General features: G+C 42.6%; 1 long non-coding RNA gene across 1 annotated transcript; it reads right to left on the reverse strand.

Annotated features, from left to right (window-relative positions):
• Positions 1 to 6,153: 6,153 nt before the first annotated feature.
• On the reverse strand, positions 6,154 to 9,865 carry LOC121659094. Its single transcript, XR_006014159.1, has 2 exons — positions 9,697 to 9,865; positions 6,154 to 8,270 (listed from the first exon to the last, which is right to left on the reverse strand). It is a non-coding gene; the product is annotated as an uncharacterized LOC121659094 (long non-coding RNA).
• Between the last annotated feature and the right edge of the window lie 46 nt (positions 9,866 to 9,911).

The following is a 9,911-nucleotide window of genomic DNA, read 5'->3' on the forward strand; positions in this document are numbered from 1 at the left end:
AACCCTAAAAAAAGTGCAAATTCCTTCCTTTCCTTGGAGACAGTAAACAGCAGTAGGAATGCAACAGACAGTGGTAGCTTCTGTGAGGCAATATGGTACCCAAGAATAGCTCAGATACTCACTCCAGTGATGAATTTGATAGCTAGTTTGTGTCAGACTAATTATTCTAACACAGGATTCACAGAGTCATTTCTACCTCAAAAGGCTTCTGAGGGAAGAAAAATACCAACAAATCCAAATAGATTTTTTTTTCCTGTTGGAAAGCAAAGCCAGTTGGTTTATATTCTCTGGTGGTGGGGAAGAACACTTCCACCCTAAGAAAGAGTCAGTCTTTCAGAGAGACTTTTTGGCAATTCATTTCAGGCCTTTAGAGGCAGGCTCTGGAGGTGGCAAGAACAGGGAGGTGACAAAGTCACCTTCCTCCCAGCTCTACAACCAGCTGCCAGCTTCCAACTCTGAAAATGAACAGGCAGATGGTCACAGCTCTCCTGGTCCAAATCACACTGCTCCATGCAGGTGTGCAGAGCACTGCAGCCCCAGAACGCTGCAGGGGCCAGGACGGCCAACATCACCATTACTCTAAGGTGTCAGGGATGAGCATGCCATAGGCAGTCTCCACATTCTCTACTCTGCAACTCCTATATCCTCCACTCTTCTCCTGGCAATGCAGTATTAAGATCAAATGGGAGAGGAGGATGCTACGGGGAAAGGGTGGGACACCCTCGCATGTTCCCTGCCTGCCCTCCCTGGGACACAAGAACATAGCTTCAAGCTCAGCTGCTCTGTGCTCCATATTGCATCCCATACTCAGGGCCCCAATGCCTAACACTGATGGAATGTTTGCCTAGAAAGAGCACAAGGCTGTGCAGAAAATGAGCCTTTAGTCTCCCCTCTCTGTAGTCTGTGTGCATGCAGATCTTGCTCAGAAAAATGAGCTCCATTCTGATTTCTGCCAACCATCTGCTGAAATGTAAATATGTTTTACTTTTAATTCTCAAACAACTCCAAGCAACTTCACAGGATTCCTTCACTTACCATAACAGCACCTTGAATACGTTCAGAAAATTTGCTTAACTTTGATAATAAAGTTCTGGCTTTTTATTTTGAAGTAGTGTACTTCAAATCCTGCTGGGAGTGCATTTTTATTAAAAATTCTCTGTATCTTCCCCTTCTCTTCATGTGAGCCCAGCACATGTACAGTATTTGAATGCCTGGATTAGAAGGATAATTAACAAAAATATTCCAACAACCTTATTTTTGGAAGAAAGAAAACTTACTCTGTGTGTGTGTGTGTGTGTATCTGATACAGCTGGTTTCGTTCACACTGACACACCCAACAAATGTTTAAATAAAATTCAACTGTTCAACATGTAAAATAAGAATTCCAAATCTTTCTTAATTTCTCAATTGAAATCAAGAGTTTGATCCTACAGGCAGTGTACATTATTATTTACTGTTAACAGCTATAGCTGTGCACATATGGGAAGTCTGCAGGCACCTTTATACATTTATGCATCTTTTCTTTGGAATAGAGCTGGTATTTGCATTTGCTAAATCATTTACACCATATGGATAAGAGAAAGCAATGTAATATAGTATTGATTGACTTTTGCAAAGTAGAAACCAGATCTGAATTCCATTTTAGCCTAGTGAAATCCTAAGGCTTTATGGGAAGGTTCTTCCTTGGCCCAGCAGTAACAGTGACCTGTAATTTACATGGCACATTTTTTGAAAAATTCTCAAACTTACAAAGATTTACAGGGGTCACTTCAGTCACGAGTGAACTGCAGAGAGGGGCAAAATATAAGTTTGTGACGTAAAGACATAGGCCACAGAAATGAAAGACAACAGACCAAGAATAATGTATTCCCTTGAAGAATGTAGAGGCTAATAGGTAGACACACTATCAATTATAACACTGGATTATCCTTCAGCTCGTAAAAAATGTCAGGAGACTTTAAATACCTACAGATGGTCAGTGCCTCCATTTTCAATTACCTCTGACAGATGGCCCTTCCCTATGGCCCAGTGCTGATATGCCAAGAACAGTGATTAGAGATTGACTCAGAGGCAAGAATGGTGCCATACTTTGCAGCTGTATTTATAGTCAGACCCAGAGTTTTCTTTGCCTCTATATCTGCAATTCAAAAACACCGTCTGAAGACATATTGAAAAAATAGCAGTCACTTGGTTCTATCCCCTGCCCTGATTTACCACCATAAATCATACTGTGGTGAGACAAGGCTATCCATCAGTTGCATGAAGACCCCAGAACGTATCAGTATCCATTCTAGCAGCTAACAGCTCTGCATATAGTTAATGCATTCCACTACCACTGCAACTCTCTTTCATTCCCAAAAGTTGAGGATTCTGTTACAGATCAAATCATCAGTTAAATTACGGGCCAGTAATCACAAAACCCAAGCCAACTGCTGACAAACCAAATCCACAACTGGCATTTATACTAAATTAATCATGTAGCACGTGGGCATTTGTTAGCACTTTACCACATTGTACACAATCTGGTTATTTCCTGATTCCAGTTCCAGTTTTATTCATGGCTCTTCATTTTATGTAAAACATCCAAAAATAAAATGATCCAAATGTCTTTATCACCTCAGAAAATGTAAACTGTGGGAGTGTGAAATGTAAATTCTTCACCATCCATTAAAGCTCCAGGCCCAGATGGTCTCTCTGCAGTTTTTCCAATGATCCAATTTGCTGTTTCCATCCCATTTATGATGCCTTTACTGAGAATCATAATAGATGTTCAAAAGACATTTAGTAAAGCAACTGTTAATTTTATTTTTGGATTTTGGAGCATGAAGGGAGTCTGGAAATAGGCTGTCATGCCCACTTAGCATTACCTTCAACTGCGTGGGACGCATCCAGAACACAAGTCACTCTGGTTTGAACAGTGTCAGCCACATGGTTGCAGGCAGCTGCTTGGCCATGCCCCTTACTCTCCCTGCTCCTAGGCCCACGTGCCTCTCAAGGAGGGCTCTCCCTCACTATGGATCTGGCAGGGATGCACAGCAGCCCTCTCAACAAACTGCATAGATAGTGTCACTCCTGAAGATAAAGATGTGTGTGAAGTGAGTATCTGTGCCCGCAGATGAAACACACCCAAGTACCTGCTCAGCATTTGCCCAAACTGATCATGTTGCAGAAGATGATCATCAGCCAGATTAAACAGTTACTGGGGAATTACCAAAAGACTTGACACAAAGCAGGAGCCAGACTGAAGAGAAATATAAAAGAAGTGCGAAAACTTGTAATACAAAGGACACACCTTGGAGAGGAAACAACTGTCTCAGGGGTGTGTGGTTCAGCCCATGACTTGTACGGAATTGCAGGGATCTGTAAAAAGGTAGAGGATCCACATCTCCCACAGGAGACATGTAAACAGGAAAATCTGCCATCTTTGGGAAGGGGGGGTGTTTTTGTAACCCATATTGCCCATGACTGAGGGGGTGCATACAACTCTGTGCATACATGTGCCTGAGTGTTTCTGTGTGTGCATATGCGTACACTAAGAAGGCTTTGGGATTAGTTATAGAAGACTGTTCAGAAATTTATAGCATGGTTTGCCTATTTGTATTACTGATCTCGTTTTCATAGTTCACTAATTGCTGGATAATTACACTCTGCCAATAAAGCAATAAACTGCTTTGATTCATATTTATTTTAAACTATGTGAACTCAGCAGTTTTTCCCTGCAACATGTAGCAAGTTGCTGAAGCAACCAGAGATCTCTGTAGCAAAAGGATTTCATGTTTTCTTCCAAAGCATTGATTGACACTGAATAAATTCATGCTTAGTGAACCATATCTAACTACAGGTGAGATCCCTTAAGTGCATGTAATATTTGTCTCAAAATAATTATTTTTAAGTAAGACATTACACATATGGTTATTTCAGATCTCCTATTTCCCAGGAGTTCATACACAGGTGTTACATGGTTAGCATTTGTAACTAAACATGCTTCCATCTGGGGAATCAGCATTCACTGTTGGCACTGTATTTTCCCTTTGAGTTATCTGTGAAAAAATCAAACTGGGATGGATTTGGATCTCTATTACCACAATATCACAGAGAAAACCCTTAGCTAAGCCAAAGAATGAATCAAAACCAGAACTGTAGAAGTGGTTTTTGCATGTTGCAGGGATTCACTAATCCTACAGGTTTTGGGAGGGTTTTTTTGAAACATCAATTCAGAATTTCCTTTTACTTTAAGACAGACAAATCTTTACAGTTTTACCCATTTAACTGGCCTGGCCAATTCTCCTTCCTTCCACAGCTGGAATAATATAGTCTAGTATTCCCTAAAGCATGTTTTGCTGTGCATGCCCCGGTATGCTAGTCAGTGCTAATTTGCTATAATCCTGCTGCCCTGACTTTCCCAAACCACATCGCTACAAATGTAGGCAATTTGGTCCAAAGTGTGGACTCTGCAACAGCCTGGCAGCCCTAAATATTGTGAAGCACTGATGCATTACCAGTGACAGCAAACTCTCCACACATCCTCACAGTATGAACAAGGCACAAGCAGCTAAGCAATCAGAAAGGCTCAAACACTTACCAATGAACTTTGAACAACTTGGTAAAGGAAACAAACACACACACACAAAAAAAGTCAATTTCTGGGATGAGAATGTAGCTGAATATTCCAGCCAAAGATAATTGTATTTCACAAAATTGCAAACCTCACATGAGAGTTTATAGTGGAAAAACACTGACAGGCCATTGTCTGCGGCATTGTATTCACAAGGCTGCAATTATAGCTCTACCATAATGAGTGTAACTCTGTGGTCAGAAAGACTGCAGGAATATGATATTTTCCATTGAATACTTCTTCCTTCATAGATATTTGGCTTGAAATCTGGATTTTTTGTTACAGTGTTGTTGGCATTGTTTATCTCACACTTTAATTTTTGGAGGCTGATCTATATAAGTACTTTAACTTGGCTTCTCATTTTAGGTGTACAAATAAAAATTACTTCATCCTTTCCAAGCTTGAGTAATTGCACCCAATAGTTGACATGTAAACACTTTCTATGATTTGATGTTTATAATCTTCCCTTTGCACTCACAGTGGTACTCCTTTGGGTATCATCAGCCACAAAAAAAAAATGAATACAGCTTTTTTCTTTTTTTCAAATTAGGTTACTGCTGTTATTAGTCAAGATCCCTAAGGTCTCACTGAGCTGTGCTTCTCCAGGCAGGCTTGGCAGGAGACATATCCTAACCCATGCTGCCTGATGACAACCACCATGAGATACCAGTCTCACCACCCACTGGAGGCTCCTCTAGCATATGTTTGTGGAAGGTTTCTGGCTCATCTGTAGTGGAGGAGCAGCAAAAAAACCCTCAGAGGAGACAAAAGATCTGGCTTCATAATCAACCAAGCATGAAAGACAGTACTTGTGTATCTCTAAGCATGGGAAGAGCTTAGGAAGGGGAAGGAAAACAATATCTGAACTGTTAAAAATATTACTTCTGATAGATGTAAAAGATGGGTTGGTAATCATTACAGGAGGTTGCTGAGTAGTGGGTGGTCTTCCTTAGTGAATATACCAACTTTAATGAGCTCTGAAGAGGAAAAGATCAAAATCTCACCAGGAAAGTGCTGGAACAAAAACACTGCTGTGAGGGCCCAAGCCTGTTCACCACTTTTTCTCAGTAATACTTGTGTAAGCAATACTCCTGATGTTAATGTGATTATCTAAAGGCAGAAGGAGTACTCATACAAATAGGGGCTGGGATTCATGCCTAGTAATCTGTCTAATCTGGCACTCTCTCCTTCAGCTGCACTAGATGTTTTCCAGCACATGACTCTCAAATAATATTCCCAAAATACACTGATATCCTGGGGGAAATTCTATCACAGCTTATGAAATCTTTCCTCAGACATGAGTATTCATCAAGTTCTATGCAGACAGAGCAGAAGGATCTCTGGGGAAAATGCAACATCAGGAGGGCTATAGCCCAGTCTGAGTCCCTATCCAAGCACTAATATTATGTGGATTGTGTATGTATTGGAAAGTGTATGTTTCCTCAATAGAGTACAATGCAGTGTTAGTGACCTATGGTTCAGGTCTTACTGAAGTAAGAGAACCCTGAGGCATCATCCTCAAAAAATAAAATACAAACTCCTACTAACATTGCATTTATTCTCGCATACCTGTGGACACAAAATCAGAGCCCTGAAAAAAACATAACGGATCTCCTGGAGGGTTAGACCCATATCCAGCTATCCCCAGTATCCTTTCTTTAATAACAAGAGATACTATTTAAAGAGAACATGCAAGCCAGGCATATACATTACCTTTATTCTCCTCCAGCACCCACAACCACTGTATTAGGGATGCTAGAGAGCATATCCCTACTAAATTCTTCTTTCATGTCTCTATGAATATGCAGTCCATTTAATTGTTTAGTCTCCTTTCCAATCTGCTAGCCTATTTGCTTCCAAAACTTCTGCTGGCAGTAAATTCCACAAGTTCACTATATCTGCTACATTAAAAAAAAGTATACTCCCTTTTATCTTTTCTAAACCAATCTCCTACTGGTTTCAATGACTGCCCCTACTTCTAGTTCTGCAGGATTTGGAAAACATCAATCTTTTTCCATAATCCCACCCAATGAGGAGAACAATCTTTGCACGAAAATATTCCAGAACTACACCTGTGTAAGGGTGCTTAGCTGCTCTTTTTTCCCTATCTCAGGACCTTTTCTTCTGTCTATGGGATTTCAGAGGCACTCTTCCATTCCACAGATCCGTTCTGGTATCACATTATGTTCTGGGATAGCAATTGGCATTAAATCTTACTTGGTGCTTACAACTATGAGTATCCTTTAGAGTTAATACAGGAAAACCAACAAATAACACAAACAGCTTACAGCAGAGAGAGGTCTTTTATGTGCTTCATGCTGCCAACACCTTCTCTAACAACAGGTAGCCCCAGCAAAAATGTTCCAGGGGAGGGAGATGGACTGTGTTATACAAGCCCCTTAGAGGCTTCTTGTTTTAGACAGGACATAAGCAAAGAAAGGCACAAGCTCAGACTTTCTCAGGGAAGAATGCCTACATTCAGGTGAGAATGTAGCCGGGGCTAACACAAGGTCACACATGATCGATATGGGTGAAACTTTCTGGGGACAGGGCTGTACAATTTTAAGAAGCCTCCACTCTACATTTTAAATTCTTTTTCTCTTCAGGTCACATTTTCCTGAACATGGAAAAATATATCCCTGAAACTAAGGCAATTTGCTTGCCAGATTTGAAAGCTTGTTTTTCCAAAGCAGAGAGATGCTAGGGGCTGTTCAGTGAAATGGTTATGTTTATAATGGACAAAACCATGTATTCTCCCCTAAATTCATCCTTGTAGTTGGCTCAATTGTTGTAAATGGAACTTTCCAAAATCAAAGCAAACAAATCATAAGACAAAACAAAATAACCAAAACAAACTAAAACAAAACAGCTGGAAGCGGACACCCAGCAGGGGAAATTTCAGCTCAGATTGGCAGTAACAAGCAAGTGAAAACTATACTAGAAAGCACATAGCAACAATAACACTAGCTATGCTGCTGGGGCTGTTATACTTCACTGTAAGGACTGAGGTGTTTGATTTGTCATGCTACCAACAAACTAATTTAATTAACTCTCCTCCTATTCAAAACCTCCCATCTGTGCTGTAAAATACAGCAACCATTTCACATCAGACAACAGTTAAGTAAAACCTTAGGGAAAACAGTACCAAATACTTTTTGTAATTGAAAATTGAAGGGAACATAACAAGCAGCATATAATTATGTGAATTCAAATTTTATCCAGACTTCAGGGTTACCCAGTCTGCTTAAGTGATGAGTATCATTGAATCAGTAATCACAACTGGTCATTATCCTAGAGGTGCCAAAAGATACTGTATGTGTTCCACTTTGGAATCCCCTCAAATAGAGTTGCATGGTTCTGCTCCATTTAATTCCCTGTTTATTTTACTGTGCTTTTCAAGAGCTGCAAGTCTCATAATACTTCATCAAGAAATACAAGATTTCTGGATTTCAGCTTATGAATCCACTTTTTGTTTGCATTTTGGAGCCATCCTGCCCTCAAGTGTCCTACGTTTGTTTTCCAAAGTTGCTGCACCTTCAGTCTTCCTTCCAACAGACACTGTGGTGAGATAAGGAGAGCAGTTCTGTTTTCCACTGAGCAGACAGAAGACTTGGACAGCTCACATGGAGTGGGTTTGTGTTGCAACAGTTAAACACTACAAGAAAAAACAAATGGAACATTAGGAGTGGAAATTAGATATGTTAACCCTAATGAGAATGCTGATTTGCTTTCCAGCTAGCTCTTTGGAGCGGAAAACTCCCACACCTTTAAGCAAAGAAATCTAAAGGAAACACGGGATTTTGGCAGAGATTTTCAAATGACCCCTGAAGAAGGCAGGTATCCAAGTCCTATCACGTGGCATTGTGAGTCTCTCCCTGTTGTGGCCATGTTTATGCTCAGTCTGTTTGTGGGAACAAGGGAAGTGTGGGGAATGTTGCACACAGGCACCCCTGAATCACTCCTGAAGGACACATCCTGTGCTGGTCAAGAATCGCTCAATTGACAAAAAAGCTAAAGAAACACTGTGGAGGGGGACAAAATATGGACAAAAATAGCTTGTAGTGGAATAGGTCCAGCAAACAAGGCTAGCAGACAAGAAGTCAGGGTGTTAACCACCTCAAGCAGTTTCATAAATTAGCTACGTGTTCAGTATCAGAGTCTTGGGGCTTGTGCCTGCTGTTTTCCCTGACAAACACATACCAGCATTCAGCCTACGTGCCTGCTCACCTGACTTCATGCAGCAGCCCTCAGACTTTCAAAAAACAGAAGCAAGGACAGAGAGAAACTTTCTTAGGAGAGAGGCAGGGGACAGAAGGGTGCCTGGCACAGCAACGAGTGCCCATTGCTGGGTCACAGGGTGCCTGTGGGGGCTGCAGGAAGGAGACCCTCACCCTGCCCCTGCCCATCTGTGGGATGGGCATGCTTTGGGGACAGGTGGATCTGCAGGCGTGACTCCCTCGTTCATGAGCTCTTCCATCTCAAACACGGCAAGGCAAGAGGGGTTGGCCTTAAAAGAGTAAAATATCCACGGACCTTTCCACTGTGTAAAGGGCTGGATAAAGAGTCTCCAGCAGGAGATGCCCACCCCGGAGGAGGACGCTGTCATAGAGGGGCCCCAACAAAGAGAGTGTGCTGCCCTGCTGCCCTGCACCAGCACAGCCACGACTCAGAGAATCACAGAGCTGTTAGGGCTGGAAGGGACCCCTGCAGACCATCTAGTCCATTATTAGCACCGTGTTCTCACCAACTGAGCTGAAATTTCGTGTGGTTTAGTTTATGGCCATCGCTCCCTGTCCTGTTGCTGTACACCACCAGAAACGTCTGGCACCACCCTCCCGACACCCAGCTTTGAGATATTTATATGCATGAATGAGACCCTCTCTCATTCTTCTCTAGACAGAACAGACCCAAGTCCTGCAGTCTCTCTTTACAAAAGAGATCTTCCAGACACCTAGTCATCTTTGTGGCCTCCGCTGGACCATCTCCAGTGGTTCCACGTCTCTCTTTTACTGCGGAACCCAGGACTGGACACAGCACTCCAGATGTGGCCTCACTAAGGCCGAGAAGAAGGGGAGGATCACCTCTTCCCGATGCACCCCTGGATACCACTGCCCTCCTGGCCGCAAGGGCACCGCCGGCCCATGGTCACCCGCTTGTCTCCCGCAGCCCGGCTCCGCCAAGCGCCGCCAGCCGCCGCTCCTCCGGCGGCGCTACGGGCGGGCCGGGCCGCGCGAGACAACCGGGGCACCAGGTGCCGGCGCGGCCAGGACGGCCAGGAGAGCAGGGGGTGCATCGG

Source organism: Corvus kubaryi, unplaced genomic scaffold, assembly GCF_017639235.1.
Source record: "Corvus kubaryi isolate FWS band 111438036 unplaced genomic scaffold, C.kubaryi_AGA036_p1.0 split3-73, whole genome shotgun sequence".
Classification (NCBI taxonomy): domain Eukaryota; kingdom Metazoa; phylum Chordata; class Aves; order Passeriformes; family Corvidae; genus Corvus; species Corvus kubaryi.